This window comes from Labeo rohita, chromosome 17, assembly GCF_022985175.1.
Source record: "Labeo rohita strain BAU-BD-2019 chromosome 17, IGBB_LRoh.1.0, whole genome shotgun sequence".
Taxonomy (NCBI): Eukaryota; Metazoa; Chordata; class Actinopteri; order Cypriniformes; family Cyprinidae; genus Labeo; species Labeo rohita.
The window spans coordinates 12227179-12246938 of record NC_066885.1 but is presented as its reverse complement, the minus strand read 5'-3'; the positions used below and the strand labels follow the sequence as shown (position 1 = coordinate 12246938).

General features: G+C 34.6%; 1 protein-coding gene across 3 annotated transcripts in view; it reads left to right on the top strand.

The window, feature by feature from the left end:
• Positions 1-19760, top strand: part of chrm3a (cholinergic receptor, muscarinic 3a) — a 133196-nt gene that overhangs the window by 49221 nt on the left and 64215 nt on the right. For all 3 annotated transcript variants that reach the window (XM_051134197.1, XM_051134198.1, XM_051134199.1), the window contains one exon: positions 6102-6223. The gene's annotated coding sequence lies outside the window, so the exon portion shown is untranslated. The remainder of the gene's footprint in view (positions 1-6101; positions 6224-19760) is intronic.

Here is a 19760-nt window from a genome sequence, read left to right as displayed (position 1 = left end):
TGAAATCCCGGTCCGCCCAGGGAGGAACCGCGGCACAACCGTGCACTCAAACGGGGCGCTCGCTGGAGTGCGGGAGGCGTTGATGCCATGAAAACGGCAGCCCGCAGGATTATGCTAACGGCTGCCAAACGCTCTTTTAGAAGCAAGCTCTTTTAGTTGTTTGGCAGCACGTCAGCAGAGAGAGTGGAAACTCTGGAACTCTTTTTTTTTGTATGGCTCAGGAAACGAGGCTCCAAAAGCAAAAGTCTGAATGAGTGGTTGCACGCCGCCTCCTTATATATCCGTATATACGGGGGAGTGGCTTGGCATGCAAATACCACTCGCCAATGTTCATGAATGTTCATTGGCCTTTTGAATAAGGCTTGGAGATGATTGGACTCTCAAGCGAGTTCCCATATGTAACGTCGTAGTGAAACGACTGAAGGGGAACCGTGTTCCCACGAACTGAATTATACAAAACACCCTCATTTACATGACCAAGTTGAACACATAGTTCATAGATCTGTAAATCGAGTTTATTTACATGAATCATACAAGCGGGGCGATTCACTACAACGTATTGTAGGGTGAACGATTCACAACCAGACCATTTAGAATGAACTGATTCACTAGATTTACTCAGATATTTCAATGCTGCGTTTGAGTGAGAGAAGACAAGGATGAACCGATTCACTACAATAAAGTGAACTTTTCCATGTACAGTGCTACAGTCTATTTAAAAGAGAACCATTTAGATTGAACTGATTTGTTCCAGTGCTATACAGTTGAGGTCAAAAGTTTATATACACCTTGCAGAATCTGCAAAATGTGAATTATTTTACCAAAATAAGAGGGATCATACAAAATGCATGTTATTTTTATTTAGTACTGACCTGAATAAGATATTTCACATAAAAGACATTTACATTTAGTGCACAAAAGAAAATAATAGTTGAATTTATAAAAATGACCCCATTCAAAAATTTACATACACTTGATACTTAATGCTGTGTTGTTGTCTGAATAATCCACAGCTGTTTTTTTTGTTTGTTTAGTGATAGTTGTTCATGAGTCCGTTGTCCTGAACAGTTAAACTGCCCGCTGTTCTTCAGAAAAATCCTTCAGGTCCCACAAATTCTTTGGTTTTTCAGCATTTTGTGGATTCGAACCCTTTCCAAAAATGACTGTGTGATTTTGAGATCCATCTTTTCACACTGAGGACAACTGAGGGACCCATATGCAACTATTACAGAAGGTTCAAACACCCACTGATGCTCCAGAGTTACTCAGTTGTCCTCAGTATGAAAAGATGCATGTCAAAATCATATAGTCATTGTTGGAAAGGGTTCAAATACACAAATATGCTGAAAAACCAAAGAATTTGTGGGATCTGAAGGTTTTTTTAGCAGGCAGTTTAATTGTTCAGTACAAAAATGGACTCATGAACAACTATCACTAAATAGTTGTTCAGCTGTGGATCATTTAGGTAACAATCAAGCGTATGTAAACTTTTGAATGGGGTTCTTTTTGATAAATTCAGATATTATTTTCTCTTGTGGACTATATGTAAACGTCTTTTATGTGAAATATCTTATTCAGGTCAGTACTAAATAAAAAATAACAAGCATTTTGTATGATTCCTTTATTTTGGTAAAACAATTAACATTTTGCAGGTTCTCCAAAGTGTACAGTGTGTAAACTTTTGACCTCAACTGTATTTGAGAGAAAGAGAGATATACATTTCTCTAATATATTTGAGAGAGAAAATCGAATGAACCGATTCACTAGAATAAAACAGACTTTGCAATGCTCAAATAAGAGAAGCAGAGAGGATAAAGTGTGTTATATTCCCTCTATATTAACACTGCAATGCATTTAGTAGCATTGTCGCTACACAGCGACTTTTTGGGCAACGTAGGTAAGTTAGTAAGCGTACTAGTTACTTCCCAACAGCACTGTTTTCGTCGGCACTGCATTGTTTGGTGTAAAAAAAAACATACGCATTTGACTGTGGCATTGCGTTTCTTGTCAGCTGACTATGGTACAGTGTTTCCATATTATTGTTCTTTTGGGTTCTACTGCACTGCTTTTTATTTGTTATTTTCTATGTAAACACGTTAGACAGATGTCTTTGAACATTGGGCTGTGTCCCATTTCCCTTTCTATTTAGCGTCCCATGCATGAGCGCTGCGTTTTAGGCTCTGTCAAATAGTGTCAGTTTAAAAACACTGGGCCGCAACAATTTCTTTCAATTTTCAGCGCTGCGTCTTGTGCTTTTAAACACAAGAACAGCTCTGTCATGGTCCTTTAAAAGTTTAAATAGACTAATGTATGACTGACAGCTTGTGCAAGTCATGTTAAACGTAAAAAAGTTAACAAGACGAAGTTCTTTGGTCTTCACAAGTTTACATTGTTTTGCCCCATACGCCGTTATGAAACAGAAAGAGGATAGCAATTCATTATTTCTAGCACATCATAATCAATTCAATTGGTGGGCATTATTAGGGCAGCCGTATGAGTGTGACTCCGGATGATAAGCCCATACCGTACGCATTTTACCACATTGTCATTATGGAGGAACTGCCTTTGTTGGGTTGTATGAATTATTTCCAGTGGTGTTTTTTCAGCGCTGTGGTGGTCTATTGTTTGCCTCAGACAGGGTCTTAAACAAGGGGGAGATACTCATACATTTTGCATGCTAAGAGACTTGATAGCCGATATATTCTTTCACTGCCTCGTTCTGTTTTCCCTTGATCTTTATTATTTGAAAACATTTCATTGTTAATGAATTCTCATTAACACCTCTATTATCTTATTCTTTGGGGCCATTGTGCTTTGTTGATTTTAGACCCTACATAACATTCACGTAGTCGAAGAGTAAAAAAGAATTGCTTTCTAAAAGAATGGCCTAGGAAAGTTGAAATTCTCTCTAAATATAAATTATTTATCTGTCTATCTATCTGTCTATCTATGTAATATAAATGCAGTGTTATCACACTGCAGGCATGCAAGCGGTTGTGGTTTTATATTGTATCTACGAGCTGCTTATGTAAGTGTGAATTAATGACTTCCCTTTAATAAAAACACATTCCCACGTGCCACCCCTTCACTTTTACACATCATACTAAATAACAAATGACACTTACGCCACCTAAAGATAAGCAATATTTGTCTGATACTAAGGTGTATATTAAATTTCCCTGTCACACATCTCTTTATCACACCTCGTTGTAAGATTCACTGTATAGATTCCTTTTAACAAAAATCGTGCTGCATTTCCTGCTGTGAGCTGTTCTCAGAATTGCTTCGCAGTTGCTGAGTGATGAATTAACCGTCTACATTACTACATAATCTGCCGATGTATTAACATAACACATTATAGTGTTCGAGGCTTAGGAGTTTTGCGCATATTTTAACATCCAAAGTAATGTGATTCAGTGCCTTTATGCAATAATGAGCTGTTTTAATTAAAGTCAAAAGTTACAATGTATAAAAGTCTTTGTAAGCTCATATTAAGCAATCCCCCCTGCACCTGATGTTAAGCAGTCTCTCATTTGAGACCAGCAGGTTTGATATGGAGATTTTTCTTTCTTCCTTTCTTTTTTTAAACACAGAACTACCTTTTTAAGGTTTAAAGGGGGAACTCACTGTTGGCAAAATGGGCTTTCAAAAAGTTTTTGAAATAGAAACATGAACATTCACATGAAATTGTTGCTATATGACCATAGAAAACAAAGAAAAATGGCTAAGGATAGGATATATAGGATAGTAATATCTTGGGTATTTAGTTTGCTGCTGAGTTTCTCAAAAATAACTCTTAAAGGGGTCATCGGATGCCCATTTTCCACAAGTTCATATAATTCATTGGGGTCTTAATGAAAAGTCTATAATATACTTTGGTTAAAAATTCTCAATAGTAGTGTAAAACAACCTTTTTACCTTGTTAAAATGAGCTGTGCAAAGATCATCCTATTCTGGTCGAGGCTGCTTTAAATGCAAATGAGCTTTGCTCGCCCCGCCCTGCTTTCTTCAGTCGTACAGAAATTGTTTTTTAAAAAAACATTTCAGGAATTAGCTCCATTTAGTGGACTTCTATGGTGCCCCGAATTTTGAACATCCAAAATGCAGTTTAAATGCAGCTTCAAAGTAGGGATGGGTGATATGGGCTTAAAAATTGATCACGATAATTTCTGGTATTATTGCGATAACGATATCAATGATGATAATTCAAAGAATCCGGTTTCTTTAGAGGAAAGTATTAAATACAGAATCTATAACAGAAGAAATATTACTTACAACGCTCCAGGAATTTAATTCAGGTATCACTGTAGCTGAGTAAAATGCAGATTATTGACAATAAACTTTGTTTGCTACAATATATGGTCAGTCTGTGTTCTTCAAGCAATTTTGGGTATTTTTATAAGGATAAAGTATATTTATAATGCAATGCTAATCGACATAGCTTTAATAATACTATTAAATAGTATGATTTCTGCCTCATTTCATGATATGAAGCCACATCAGATCACAAAAGGTTATTTGAAACACTCGACTATGTTATGAAAAAGCATATCAGTAAAAGATATCTTTGTTGGACAACAGGTTTGTAAACAGGCTCATACACATGCAAAACTGTATTGCACATGTGCTACTGTAGACTTTATTGCGGTAAGACAAATTCTTATCGTGGGGTAAATTTTTACTGGTATATCGCAAACGATATCGCCCATCCCTACTTCAAAGGGCCCTAAATGGTCCCAGCCGAGGAAGAAGGGTCTTATCTAGCGAAACGATCTGTTATTTTCTAAAAAAAAAATGACAGTTTATATACTTTTTAACCTCAAAAGCTCATCTTGTCTTGCCTGCCTGAACTCTGTTTTTTTCCGGTTCATGACAGGGTATGTTGAAAAAGGGTATGTTGAAAAATCTCATTTTCTCCTTCACCTTCAAAATCATCCTACATTGCTGTTTTACCTTTTTTTGTAAAAGGTGTTTGATGTTCTTTGCATGTTCACTTTGTAAACACTAGGTTGGTACTTCTGCGTCAATGTAGGATGATTTTAAAGTCAGAGGAGTAAAAAAAAAAGGGAGTTTTTTGACACCCTAACTGTTATGAACCGGAAAAAACAGAGTTCAGGCAGATGAGACAAGACGAGCGTTTGAGGTTAAAAAGTATATAAACTGTAATTTTTTTTAGAAAATAACCAGTCATTTCACTATATAATTCTGCATTCTGGACATTTAAAATTGGGAACACCATTGAAGTCCAGTATATGGAGAAAAATCCTGAAATGTTTTCCTCATAAAACATCATTTCTTTACAACTGAAGAAAGAAAGACATGGACATCTTGGGTGACAAGGGGTGAGTACTTTATCTGTAAATTTTTGTTCTAAAATTGAACTTCTCCTTTAATGACAGAATTTTCATTTTTGGGTGAACTATCCCTTTACTTATCTAAGATTTAGGGCCATAGACCAAACTTTTTGGCGAATCTCGCGCTCGTTCCATTGTATGAGCCTGGTACCTCGTAAACACTGCAAAGTGATAAAAATGTGTGCCCTGACTCACGGAAATATTGTAAAAGCCAGCCAATCAGATCGAAATGGGTGATTTAGTCAGAAAATGCAGTTTTTGCGTGGAAAGTGCATCAGATATTGAGTGAACAGTCTGTGGGCTTGTTGTCTAATGACTGCAACTAGGACTTCAAGAGTAACATCACTGCTGTTAGTAGCCTATTAAAACAGCAAGCGTGGTTTATGTGTATTCAGTGCAGTCACATGAAGGCAGATGGTTTGGAAATCTTTCAAGATGCTTTGAGACACTGTATCCCTTGACTCGTTCTGTAGCTTCAGCGGTTTGAGGATTAAATCCAACGGCTGCCCATGACATTCTTGTTTATCAGCTTTGGCTGGAGCAAGTTATTTCAGATGTGTTGAAGTTTTGAATTCTTGTCAAGTGTTCAGCCAGTGGCAGCTAAAATTACACGTTTTTTACAGATCAAAGTTGAATTATTCAGTTGATGAGAATGTCTGAATACAGATAGGAGAGTGCAACTTCAGACTTTGATTCTTTTTGGGATCAAAAAGCTCTGACTGTATATTTGTTTGTTTATGCTCGCAGGTCTGGGGCAGTATGAACCTGACTGATGTCCTGTCTCTATGCCAACTGAAGCCTCAGGTCGAGGTAAACCTAAACCCTCCTGTCAGAAGGTGACCTCTCTGCCCCAATCCAAACTCTACAGGGTGAGTGACCAGAATTATTGCCCATATCCATTATTGTTAAAATGTAGTTTTTATTCTTTTCTTTTTTTATTTTCAAGCTTGCTGCAGTTAATTCATCTGTCATGAAATTGCAAAAATGGAAGAGAAAATGAATTTGATAGGGAATAATGATTATGAAAATAACCCATTCTGGCGCCTGTCTGAATTCAGACAACTCACTTTGTGCTGATTATTACTGAAAGGCCATTAAAGGTCATATAAGTTCGATTGAAGGAAATGTCAGTGAGGAAGACTTTTTGTAGAATAATTTAATCGTCATGTTCTTTAAATCTCACTTTGATTACCTCAGTGTTTCTTTCCATGTGTTTTTATGTAGAGAAAGGCATTGTTTTGTTATATTTTCTCATATTAAGTCCTTTTATCTTTGTAAAAAGTATTTGTAAAGTATTTGTACAGTACTACAAAAATTGAGCTATGAAGTGAGTGAAAAATTAAGGAATTTCACCTGGTTTTATTATTTTTTCATATACAATGCAGTATCATTTATTTTAAAGCGAGCACACACTATTCAGCCAACAAATGTTTTAACAAATTTGTTATAAAATGTGTTTAAAAGGTAAAAATAAGACTTTGTGGTCAGAAAGATGTTTTTGACAATTATTATTATTATTATTAAGTATTAAAATACAATTTATTCATTCAAATGTGTCGATTTGGTGCTGATTTTTTATTATTATCAATGTTAAAATCAGTTGAGCTGCCTACTATTTATGTGGAAACTGTAATACATTTGATGCATGATATGTTGTACTGTACATTCAGAATACTTTGATGAATATAAATATAAAAGGACAGCATTTATTTGAAATAGAAATCTTTTGTGACATTATAAATGTCTTTACTGTTAGCTTGCCAAATAAAAACATTAATTTCTTTCATCAAAAAGTTAATGAATGAATTAAAGAAAGAAAGAAATAAACTTTTGCACACTAATGTCGAAATGATTGAAGTGTATAAATACCTTCTCTTTGTGTCTATACCTGGTTCTAAAGTGTTCAGGAAGAGCATATGGTAACATTAATGTGTTTTGTATTCAAATCCAAAGTAGTGATTGCTCTCCCTGTCAGAAAGGTCTCCCTCTCTCTGTCTCTCTGTGTGGGTTTGCCGGTTAGCAGCTTGACACTGAAATCTTTGGAGCTTAATTATGGTCCTGTCACATCGGGAGAATGAAATGTTTCGATTCTCTCGCCGTAATCATTGAACATGAACATCAAAATCGACCCGTCATTAACACTATCTGAGGTGCATGACTTTACATAGAGCGACATATGTGTGTGTTTGTGTGCCGGATGACAGGAATAGATGAGGTTTATGATGGATATGGATTGCTCATTATTAAAATAGCCTTTTGCTAAAACATACAGTGGCAATAACATGGAACAATAATGGTATATGATCATACTTTGATAAATGTCATGGCATTACAAGATTACCATATTTATATACCATGGGATTTACTACTTCAAGGAAATATTGCAGCAGTTCATGTCCAAAAAACATGTTTGTTTGTTTTTCCCCCCATACTGTTAGATAAGCTATTGAAGTATGGAAGAGTCAGAGTTGTGCAGCCTGGGATTTAAAGTGTGTTTCTTGGTGTTTTTTCAGCGTTGATGTGTGTTTGACTCACTCACGTACATTATATTTAACTGATACACTCAAACGGTAAATCGTGGCTTTTCATAAACAATCACTGAGGCCAAAACAGTGTCACATCCTGCCATATTATCAGCTTTGTGTTGTCCTGCAAGTGGGGAATTAGACAGTATTGGACTGAAATTTTGTTGATTATTTGTGGTTGGTTAGTCAGGATAAAAGGACACCCATTGACATTGTAGGCAGCTTCCTGTTTTTTTCCCCAGATCAGCTTTTAGATGTTTAGGCAACGTGATTAGGGCATAATATAACAGGGGACACTTTCTCAACGTCGCTAATCCTCTTCTGGTGACCCGCTGAAAGATTCAGCTGGATTATTTTGCTCATCTTGGTTAGATCCAAATCAGTTTTAGAGAGGCTGTGTTATGTACACATTTAATTTGAATGAATTGCTTATTTATGAATTTAAATGACCAGCGCAGTCTGTGTATTCACAGACAAATCAGGGGTCTGTCAAAATGCATTCTGTGTAGTGTCACTCAAACAGAAATGACATGCAAGTAATGTAATAATGCAGAATATAAATGTATTTATTTATAAGCAGTGAGGTCAGGCCACTATATTATATATATATTTGAATGTTTCTGATTGAGTCATTATTATTTGGTTTTGTAGATAATATGTGACCCTGGATCACAAAACCAGTCATAAGCAACATGGGTTTATTTGTAGCAATAGCCAACCAAACATTGTATGGGTCAAAATTATCTATTTTTCTTGTATGCCAAAAATCATTAGGATATTAAAGATCATGTTCCATGAAGATATTTTGTAAATGTCCTACTGTAAATATATCAAAACCTAATTTGGACAACTTTAAAGGTGATTTTCTCAATATTTAGATTTTTTTGCAACCTCAGATTCCAAATTTTCAAATAGATGTATCTTGGGCAAATATTGTCATTTCCTAACAAACTATACATCAATGATGTGTAAATCTCAAATTAAAAAAATTGAATCTTATGACTGGTTTTGTGGTCAAGGTCACATATAAAATTAACCAGCAACATAAACATTACAGTGGTTTTAATATTCACTGATTATTTGTTCAACAAAAAGTGACTGACAAATTAAGGAATTTCACCAAAATGTTATTATTTTTTGAGATATAATGCAATAACATTTATTTTAAAGCTAGCACGCACTATTCAGCCAACAAATTTTTCAAAAAGTTTGTTATAAAATATACTGAAATGGCAAAAACGTTTACAGAAAATGTACACAAGGTCTGTAAGATTTTTTGACACATATTAAAAGTATTATTATTATTATTGTTAAAATACAATTTAATCATTCTAATGTGTTAATTTGGTGCTTATTTCTTATTATTATCAATGTTGAAAACTGTTTATTATTTGTGTGAAAACTGTAATACATTTAATGCATGATATGTGGTACTGTACATTCTGAATACTTTGATAAATATGAATTTAAAAGGATGACATTTATTTGACATTATAAATGTCTTTACTATCAATTTTGATCAGTTGTTGAATAAAAGCATTCATTTCTTTCAACACCCATTGACATTGTAGGTAGTGGTTTTAATATATCTTTTTTAGTCATTAAGTAGCAGTTCAGATTTAAATGTCAAGAAATAAAGATAAAGATTTTTGAAAAGATTAAGGTATAAAAAATCTATTTAAAAAATGCTGTTCTTTTAAACATTCAACATTAATAATAAGAAATATTTTGAAGAAAACTATGAGAGATTACCTACAGTACGAGGCCGTGTGCCAATATACAGCTATATCTCACAGCTATGAGTGTGATATTGCATTTTTTATACAGGTCTTTCTGGTCCTTAAATCTGATTGGCTGAGAGGAGTGTGATAATCTAGTGATATCGGAACTCCAACCGTTTCTCCGTTTGTATCACCCTTTCTCACAGCGAGTGTTATGGTGGGTGCCAAAATCCACTATAATTTTATAATACTGTTGTGTTACAAAATGTAGTTTTAAGAGTTTTTTAGGTGAGAATGTACTTGTTTAGACTTAGGGTTTTAAAGTTATCGTCTATTTTAAAATTTTCTTTCAGTGTTTTCAGAGATGTGAATTCCAGGGTGTCAGCAGCCGTTCAGGGCTCATGAATCCGTCGTGAGCTATTTATTTATTTTACACACACACACACACACAGCTGATATTATTTTATTTATTACTTTCTGTTTTTTTGTATCTGTATCATCTAGCCCTACTTGTAAGCCCATCTGTCCTGACCACCTGCACCTTCCATTTCACTGAAGCATTTCACTCAGCATTGATTTTGTTTCTGTAAAATACTGTTTGTTGCTCCTTCAGCCTCTCTTTGAGTGTCTCTCTTCATCTTTGTTTTATCGTGTGCATTGTCCATGCTGAGATACGGCCTGAACTTTCTGCGAAGTTGCCCAGTGCTTCAAACAGATAAGACAGACATGTATCAGGTTTTCTGTAGGATTACGGCTTCACCACAGAGCTCCGTTTGAGGCTGATGTACATTGGGTCTCTTTTGCCTCCAGTTACTGACAGCACAGAGCGAAAAACCCCCAGCATTCCTTCTCATATCTGAAATGAAGCTCTGCCATTTGAGCACGTTCTCATTTGATATACACAGACCTCCCCCGCACCTGTCTGGATTCTCCAGGTGTGTGTGAGTGTTGGTTCGTCCACTATCAGGGATTAATTAACACTCTGAAAGGGGAAGACTGGAGGGAGGTAGAGAGTGTCCAGTGCACAGAGGAAAAGATAGATTGTGATGAGAGGAGAAGTGCAATAGAGCAAAAAAGAAAGAGGGCGGTGAGCCATTGATGGGCGAACGAGTCAGCGATGGGATTTAATTGGCTGCTTGTACAGGCTGCAGGGCATTGTACCTGCCTGTCACACTAACACACTCACCACAGAGGAAAGATGAAGTGTGTGAGGCTGCATATATGTAAGTTTGAACATGCATACATAACACATGGAAGTGAACTTAAAGGAACAGTTCATTCCAAAAATGAAAATTTATATACTTTCCCTATTGTTCCAAACCTGTATGTGGGCGACATACTGGTAGACACGATTAACCAGTATAGACTTTGGACTATGGTCTCTATTGTGGTTACATGCTCATGTGATGTTGGTGTGATTACGTGGTAATGAAAACGTATCATTTTCACACATTTTTAAGCATTGTGGTTTAAAAACAAGTGGTTTTGAGCTGTTGAAATGCAATCAGCAGTAAAAGAGAACTCATTTTGCTATATGCATGAACGGTTTATAAGCCGTGAACGGTTAAATACACACACTTGTATGTGTCAAAATGCCCGTCTTTGCAAGTATCCTTGTAAACACAGTAATTTAGGCCTTAAGTGAAAGGAAACAGCTGAGAAAGAAAACACATGGGTAACATTATATTGGATCCGGCAGCTCTTAAAGTGACAGCAGTCTAATATTCTTGCTGTCAGTCATTCATGTTTAAATCAAACAACAAAGGAGAGAAAGTCTCTCACTGCTTTAATAAGAAAGGTATCCACTTGTTTCCAAAAAGCGGTACAGCTTCTGGCAAGGCGGCGGTAGTAGTATACCAATGGTAATTTGTGTGCTAATTAAGGAGAGGCTGATTGTTTTTCGGATCATTGTTTACTTTGTAAAGTTGCAAACCTTTATGAGAGATGTCGTTACGGTGCTCAGGGACAAAGTGCTGTTTGAAGCTGTGCTCCCACATCGTTATAGCAAGTCTGGATCGCTAAATCTTGAATGACTGTTAACTAGTGATGAGACATTTCAACCGAGGCTTCGGAGCTTGTGTTAAGGGGTATGCCAGATGAAGCCTCGATTCGAGGCTTGTGTTGTTAACAGAGAAATCACGAAACCAGTGACAAACGAAGCCTCACTTTCTCTCCAGTCCCGTGTGTGATTCACGTTGTGTATCGGTTTGAACCCCCAGATATTACTTATTCATTTTTTTAAATACCCAGTCATACAAGTAATATGAAAAATACAAATTATTTCAGGAAAATTAAATATTTGCCATATACAGTTCATATGTGTACATTGTTCTTCTATTACATCACATAGATATTCGTACTGGCATTTAATGTTTTTTAACAGTTTTTATGGGTAAATGAATTTATCAGAGACAGAAATTCAACAAACAAACACACTCACTATTAAACTTTTATTTGTGCATGTAACATGAGTCGATCTGTGGAATGTTTGGTGAATGTTTCGTCGACGGAGTTACAGGCTTTTGCCTGTTTTGTTTTTTTTACTAACCACAAGGTTGCACTGTTTTTGACACACTCAAAGCTTTGAATCTTTTCCCGAAATGGTCAAAAGAAAATGTCAGTGCTTCACAAGGATTTATTTGTCAGCTGTTGAATGAATAAGTGTTATGTCCTGCTCGTTTACTTTAAACCGGAAGACGCTCCCACTTTTGACGCAAGGCCTCATGGGGCGTAGGAAACTTGTGGATATTTAATTTACATTGTGAAGAATATGCAGTGTTTTTTTTTTTTTTGGTGCTAATGCTTGAAATTAGCTTCTTATTCTTATTTAATCGCTGATTGTTTACTTGTGAGCTTGAGTTTTTTATTGTTTTTAATTTTTGTGATGTTGACACATTTTAATATCATAAAGAACCAATTTAAAGCAAAAATAACTATATATAACCTGTATGACTTGCTTTTTTCTGTGAATTGTTATTTTCATATCATTAGTGTATTTAATTGTTTTGTAATTTTTGTTAAGTGTTTTTAACACTTCTATTTAGCTTTAATTTGTTAATTTTTATTTTTATTGTTTTTTTTTATTGGTAATTATGGAAAGAGGGGAGTTTAGTCATTTTTGTTCTTCAACTTCAGCTTATTTCACTTAAAGGCAGCTTTTCTGATTTGTACATTTTTTTCATCCAGTGTTTATATTTTATTTTATTTCAGCTTTGTTTCAGTTAAAAACTATTTTAATAGGTTTTGCTAACAGTAACAGTCTGTGAAACAACACAAAAGAAAATATTTAGAAAAATAGTTTTCTAATTGTTTTTCTTTTTTATGCGTGAACTATGCATTTAAAAATCCAACATTTTGTGCTTTCATAATTTGTTCATTTAGAAACATGCATGTTTTAGTAACTAATCATACTCTGTATATGGTGTATTATTCATTGTCATTCTCTGCGTTACATTGTTTCTCTGAATAAACGTGTTAAACAGCTGCCATCCGAATTCCAATTTTTCAGAGAAGCTGAAAACTCATTTGACTCTCTCTGGTTGATTGGCCTCAGTCATAAGCAACTTTATCACAGAAAAGCATGCATAATACCATAGTTTTGCCCCACTAGCCCAAGGCCACGTTCACTATTGAACCTCATGCTTCTCAGCCAATCACATCATAGCATCCTCCTAAGCATGACAGGGAAAGTTTATCCCCAAAGACATTACGTTAGGACACATACAAACACACACGCACACACACGCTGCTACCTCTACCACGACTCCATAAAAAATTATCACCACTGTTGAAATTGGTAATTATGGAAAGAGGGGAATAATTTTGGTTTATCTATGTCAGTCACGCTTGCTACACTCTGTCTTTTGGCTTCAACAGGAACTGCAGTGCAGAGCGTATGCCAGGAATGCGTTTCTAACAGAGCGGGAATAATCACATTGAACTGCCGGCCTGCATGAGTAAATAGCATTGAACACAGTGTGCTGAAAAATTGTGTTTACTTGACGCCACTAAATGCCTCCAAACGCTTGGATTATCTGACGGTAATTCTGCCTCTCGCAAAGATCAAGTCTCATTTATCAGTGTTTAATGGTGATGCACTGTATATCATGGTAGACCAGATTTTTACATTTTCGGGAAAATATGAGTCAGTGGGGCTCATCACCACAATGCTAGGGTGTTTATTCTTGCCACTGATATGCAGCTTTAGTTTTAGTTTATGTTTTAAGGTGGTTGTTTACTGGCATAAGCCATAAGTGTTTTGTGTGACGTGGAAAACACTGATGGAATCATGGAATCCAGTCATAAAAATGGAATTAACTGTATAAGAAGAATGGAACTTAACACATCGTCACCTTGGAATTATAAGGTTCTATCTGACGTTTTTGTCAAAATTTAGTTATTCACATATTCTTATTCTGACAACTTATTTACCTTATGTGATGTCTGTGCATTTTGTACCTTTAAAAAAAAAGAAAAAAAAAAAGGGTTCTATCTACAGAAGTCTATAGAGCCCTAAAACTCTGAAGCTCAATATCTCAAAACTGCTCAGAATGCAGATAGAACCTTATAATTCCAAGGTGGCAACACATCTGTGAATATCAAGCCGCAAAAATACTATTTATATATGAATGCTGCATGTTCTGCTTGTCTCCGTGTGAATGAATGGTGTCGTTTACTACACACAGAGTGAAGCATGCATGTCGCTCGCAGTGTTTTCAACCTCTGAATACATAAACATAATCTCTAGAACTGTTCTGAGAGTCACTTCATTAACATTTTACCATTTATTATGAGAAAAACTGTCATAACTGTGTTATGTTGTGTACAAATGGTTTCACTTGAATAAATTGCGACAGAAATATATTACTATATGTTATTTATTATTAAGACATTATTTTTTTAGGGAATATTTACCAGAAAAATTATTTGCCAGAATTTATTTACCAGAAAAATGTAAATACACAGTATTTCTGAAATAACAACAACAACAACAATATATATTTTTCCGTAAAATCAATTATTTAGAGATGCTTTTGATGATTTAAAGAAACCATTAAAATGGAATCCAAAAAAATTATAGAAAAAAAAAGTATTTCATAGGGCTTAAAAAATGGCATTTTTGTTAAACTTTTAATAAATTACTGTTAAATTGTTTTCGTCTTATGATTTCAGTTAATTAGACATGCTTTTTGATTAATATTCCTTAATTTAACCATTAAAACAAAATAAATGAAAAAAATAAAAGCTGAAAAAACAGAATTAAAAAAAAAGGGAATTTGGGTAAAAGCAGAATGGATTCCATAGGGCTTTAAAAATGTCTTTTGTTAAACTTTTAATAAAATGGTGTTAAGTTGTTTTAGTTAATATTTCTTAATTTAACCATTAAAACAAAAAACAAACAAAAAACGGAAAAAGAATTTGGGAAAAAATAAAAACCGATTTCATATGGCTCTGTAAGTGATTTTTCTGGTTCAGATATAAACCAGTATATATAGTGTATTAGTATAATGCATATTAAATGGAGATATTCAGTTTTGTCCCACAACCCTGTTGCCAGATATTTTTCACCATATCATTTGGACTCATAATTGGCTGGCAGACAAGTAAATAAATAAATATTTATTTATTTATTTGTTTATTTATTGCAACCCTGTTACCCAAGTTGTTTAAAGTTTAGCAATAACTACAAGCCAATATTTGGTCAAATTAGTAGATTTTTTATTGTTTTTTATTATTTTATTTCGTGTATATCCAGTTTTAATGATTGTTTATTGCTAGAGAATTGTAAACCAATGTTTTACATTTTTTTTTTTTTTTTTTTTTGGTTAGCGACTAGGGGAAAAAACAGCTTTACTTACTATACTTTATATTTTGCTTTATACTATTTTTATTCAGTCTGAGAGTGAATTAAATAGAAAATTTAATTGAGTCTAAGACACTATTTTGTACTCCTAGAAAGTGCCAGTAATAGTGAATAGCTTGACTTAGTGGCCAGTGTTATCTAATTAAAATCAAATTCATTAACTATGAGGCCAAGAGTCTTTGAAAACCTCTTTAATTATGGTTACCTATGGACTAATAACATATCGCAATAAAATGAATGACACGAAAGAAAGGTCACACCATCTAGCAAACTTTGAGGAGCTTATTTGAATATTCTACATATCAGTGGACAACTCACTGAACAGATGGTTGGAAGCGAAGTTAGATTATTCGTTTGAAACGATAGACAGACACAAAGATAATGGCATGTGCATGTGTGTGTGTTATAATTGAAGTTTCTTGAGGCATAGAATAGGATCTGCTCTGAATAAGCTCATGTTTTGCCTCCAGAGGTAAATTCCTCATCTTCACAGGTGCTTTCACCTGCACCTGTTATCTTTTCATCCACTTGGATGGATTTCAATGTCCACGTGGCTCTCTCTCTCTTTCTCTCTCTTCATATCCTCTTTTCTCTATTCACACACTCAGTTCGTCTGGACTGGCATTGTGCACACACATTGGCAGGTGTTATAGTGCAGGTGAGAAGATTGCGTGTGTGTGTGGGGGTGTGTGTCATAAAATCTTTAACAGGAGTCTGTTTTTGTGTGATGTTTTTTTTTTCAAGTGTGTTCAATAAATCTGTCGCTCAAACCACGTTAGTTCCTTGCTGCTCTTTCTCGCCCAGTTACAGTCTAAACCGTTTTTATTTACCGTTTTGTTTGACGTCACTCCGTCCTCCTCCCTTCGCTGAAGTTTTTATCTTTTTGTTTTGTCAGACAGCTGCGGTATTTGTTAATTAAGTTGAAACACTTTGTCAGTGATCGCAGAGCACAATTTGACAGACCGAATCTCCCTCTAGATGCTTTCCCTTTTGATCATCCGAGATGTGAGATAGCAGAATTTCACAGAGCACAGGCAATTGTGATTTACGTGACAATTCGTAACGCTGCGGTTAGTGTTAGTTGAAACGGATTGAAACAGTTCATCCAGGGTCGCTCGGTTCATTTCATACTTGGGGTAAATAAACAGGTCAGTTGATTGTGCAGTTTGCTGAGAGGCAGGAGAATTGACAAGCATGGAGCAGTGTGTTTCAGATAGAGTGAGTTAAATGTTTTGTACTGTTTATCCTAAAAGTTAATGTTTTAGCAGCCTGATAAACAAAAATGCTCACATATACGCTTGGTACTCTTGTGAGCACACGTCAAAGGCTGATACAGAAGAGAAGAAATTGTTAAAGAAAGTTATTTTTGTTTTCTTTGTGCACAAAAAGTATTCTTGTAGCTTCATAAAATTACAGATGAACCATAGATGTCACAATGACTATTGTATAGATGTCCTTACTACCTTTCTGGGCCTTCAGCGTGTCAGTTGCGTTGCTGTTTATACAGGACCAGAAAGCTCTCAGATTTCATCAAAAATATCTTAATTTGTGTGCTAAACGAAGGTCTTACGTGTTTGGAACGACATAAGGGTGAGTAATTAATGACAGATTTTTCATTTTTTGGAGAACTAAACCTTTAACATTTTTTGGGAAATTTTCCAGAAGGAGAAACACTGTATTGTTTTTATTTTAAACATTTATTTTCTTATTTTCCGGGAGTACACTAGCTTGTAGATGGCCTCTAAACCATGGCTTTGCCAAAAAAAAATCTTGTTTTTTTCTTTTTGTTTTCTTGTTTTTTTTCTGGTGTTTTGAAGGGGTCTGATGTAATTCTGATGTAAGATTTTTTTAAAAACTGATTATGATTCTGATTTTAAAATTGATTCTTTTAGACTCATTTAAATTTTAGTTTAAAAGAAGAGTTTTTATTTAAAATATACATAATTTGTAACATTATTAAGGTCTTTCCTGTCACTTTTGATCAATGCGTCCTTGCTGAAAAACAGTTTTTATTTAGTTATTGATTTATTTTTTACTTCTTAATAATAATATAATAAATTCGGACATAAAACTTGTGGATTGTATTGTATGTTGGAACAATTATCAATATTAACATAATAAACATATCATTTATTTTTATGTTGTTGCACTTTTTAGCCATGATGTCCTTGTATCTTTTTTTGCACTTCTGTTTAAAAGTTTGGGATCATAAGGATTTTTAATGTTTTTTTTTAAAGAAGTCTCTTATGCTAATCAAAGTTCAAATTATTAGCTCAAAAAAAAGTAATATTATGAAATATTATTGCAATTTAAAAATAACAGTTTCCTATTTAATATACTTTAAAATAGAACTTATTTCTGTGATACAATGCTAAAAAATTTGTGTCACACGATCCTTCAGAAATCATTCTAATATGCTGATTTATTATCAGTGTTGGGAACAGTTGTGCTGTTTAATTTTTTTATAACCTGTGATATTTTTTCAAGATTCTTTGATGAATAAAAAGTAAAAAATAAACACCATTTATTCAAAATAGATTTTTTTTTCTATCAATATAAGTCTTTATCACTTTTTATCAATTTAATACATCCTTGTTGAATAACAATATTAATTTCTTTCCATAAAAAAAGAAAACAATTACTGACCCCAAGGTTTTGAATGGTAGTGTATGTTGTTTCAAAAGATTTTTATTTTAAATAAATGCTGATCCTTTTAACGTTTTATTCATCAAAGAATCCTGAAAAAGGTTTCACAGGTTCCATATATATATATATATATATATATATATATATATATATATATTAAGCAGCCCAACTGTTTCTGACACTGATAATAGATCAGCGTATTAGAATGATTCCTGAAGGATGATGTGACACTGAAGACTGGATTAATGATGCTGAAAATTCAGCTTTGCATCACAGGAATAAATTCTATTATACGGTATATTAAAATAAAAAAAAACCTACTTTAAATTGCAATAACATTTTAGTTTTTTCTGTGTTTATAATCAAATAAACAGCTTGATGAGCAGAAAAGACTTCTTTAAAAACATAAAAAATCTTACTGATCCCAAACTTTTGAACGGCAGTGTATGTGTAACCGCCTTCAGTTGGCAAACCCTGCATCAGTCCCATCGGACAGGCAGAGGATCCCTGTCCTTGTAATATAATATTAATAGCAGAATCTACCGTATTCTTGACAGCTGACACAGTGAAAGCTACAACTGCTGAAAGAGACCGTTTCAGGTCACTGCTTGAGAATGAAATGCCTTTACTCTGTGCAAATATGACTGAGAAAAACACACTCGATCCACGTCCTACTTCAGTTCACTGAAAGATGGAGTTTCTGTTATTTCTCTTAATGTATACAAGAAGATAGAAGGGCAGAGATGATGGCATGTAGACAGAATCCAGTACTGAATTGAATTTTTTTTTGATAAAATGCTGCAGTGAGCTGGTAAAATTCTTGAAGTTATTACTTTTTGGCACCTGTGTCACATAATGACTCATTTTATTTATTTATTTTTATCTTGAAGTAGTAATCTGAATAAATGCGTGTTAAACTTACCCCGGGTGGCAGTTGATTGTGCCATTTTCGTCAATAATTTTCTACTAAATGACTCATTCTCTCATTTCGGTTTTATATTAGTTTCTAAATGGTTGTCCCCACCACAACCACTCATGAACAGATGCTTCACCCCCGCTGCAATTCAATCCCATTACATAGTGCTTTCATTTATTTTTCAACCTGGGTTTGGCTTAAGTGCAACCCATCTGTAATGAGCATTTTAAATACCTCCGGTATTCATTGTATTCTTCTTATGATGTGTTATGACAGTTTATCTCAAACTGATTCACTGTAAGAGATTTGTCTTAATTTCAGGGTCATCTGATACGAATCGATCAAGACTTGCTCAATATGCTTTGACAGTGATGCGGCGTTGTTACACCATTGTTAACAACTTCAATTTAACATTATCATTGAATCTATCATAAAATGCCATAAGCTGTCTAAATCAACTTGTTGTCATGGAGAGTCGGGCTAGTTGTAATTAGCCTAATGACAGAAAGGAAGAGACCACAGTGAAAGCCAGACAATTATCGCATTATGCTAATGTGAGCTAAGACCATAATGGCAACTAGCATGGAGTAGAAATATCATTGTTTCCTTCTAAATACCTCTGACCGACATTAAATGTCTCCCAGCCATAATGACTGCTCTTCAGTTCATTAATCCTGACCACAACAACATTAACTTTCCCTGCTTAATCAAGGCCCTTTTAAGGTTCAAGTAATC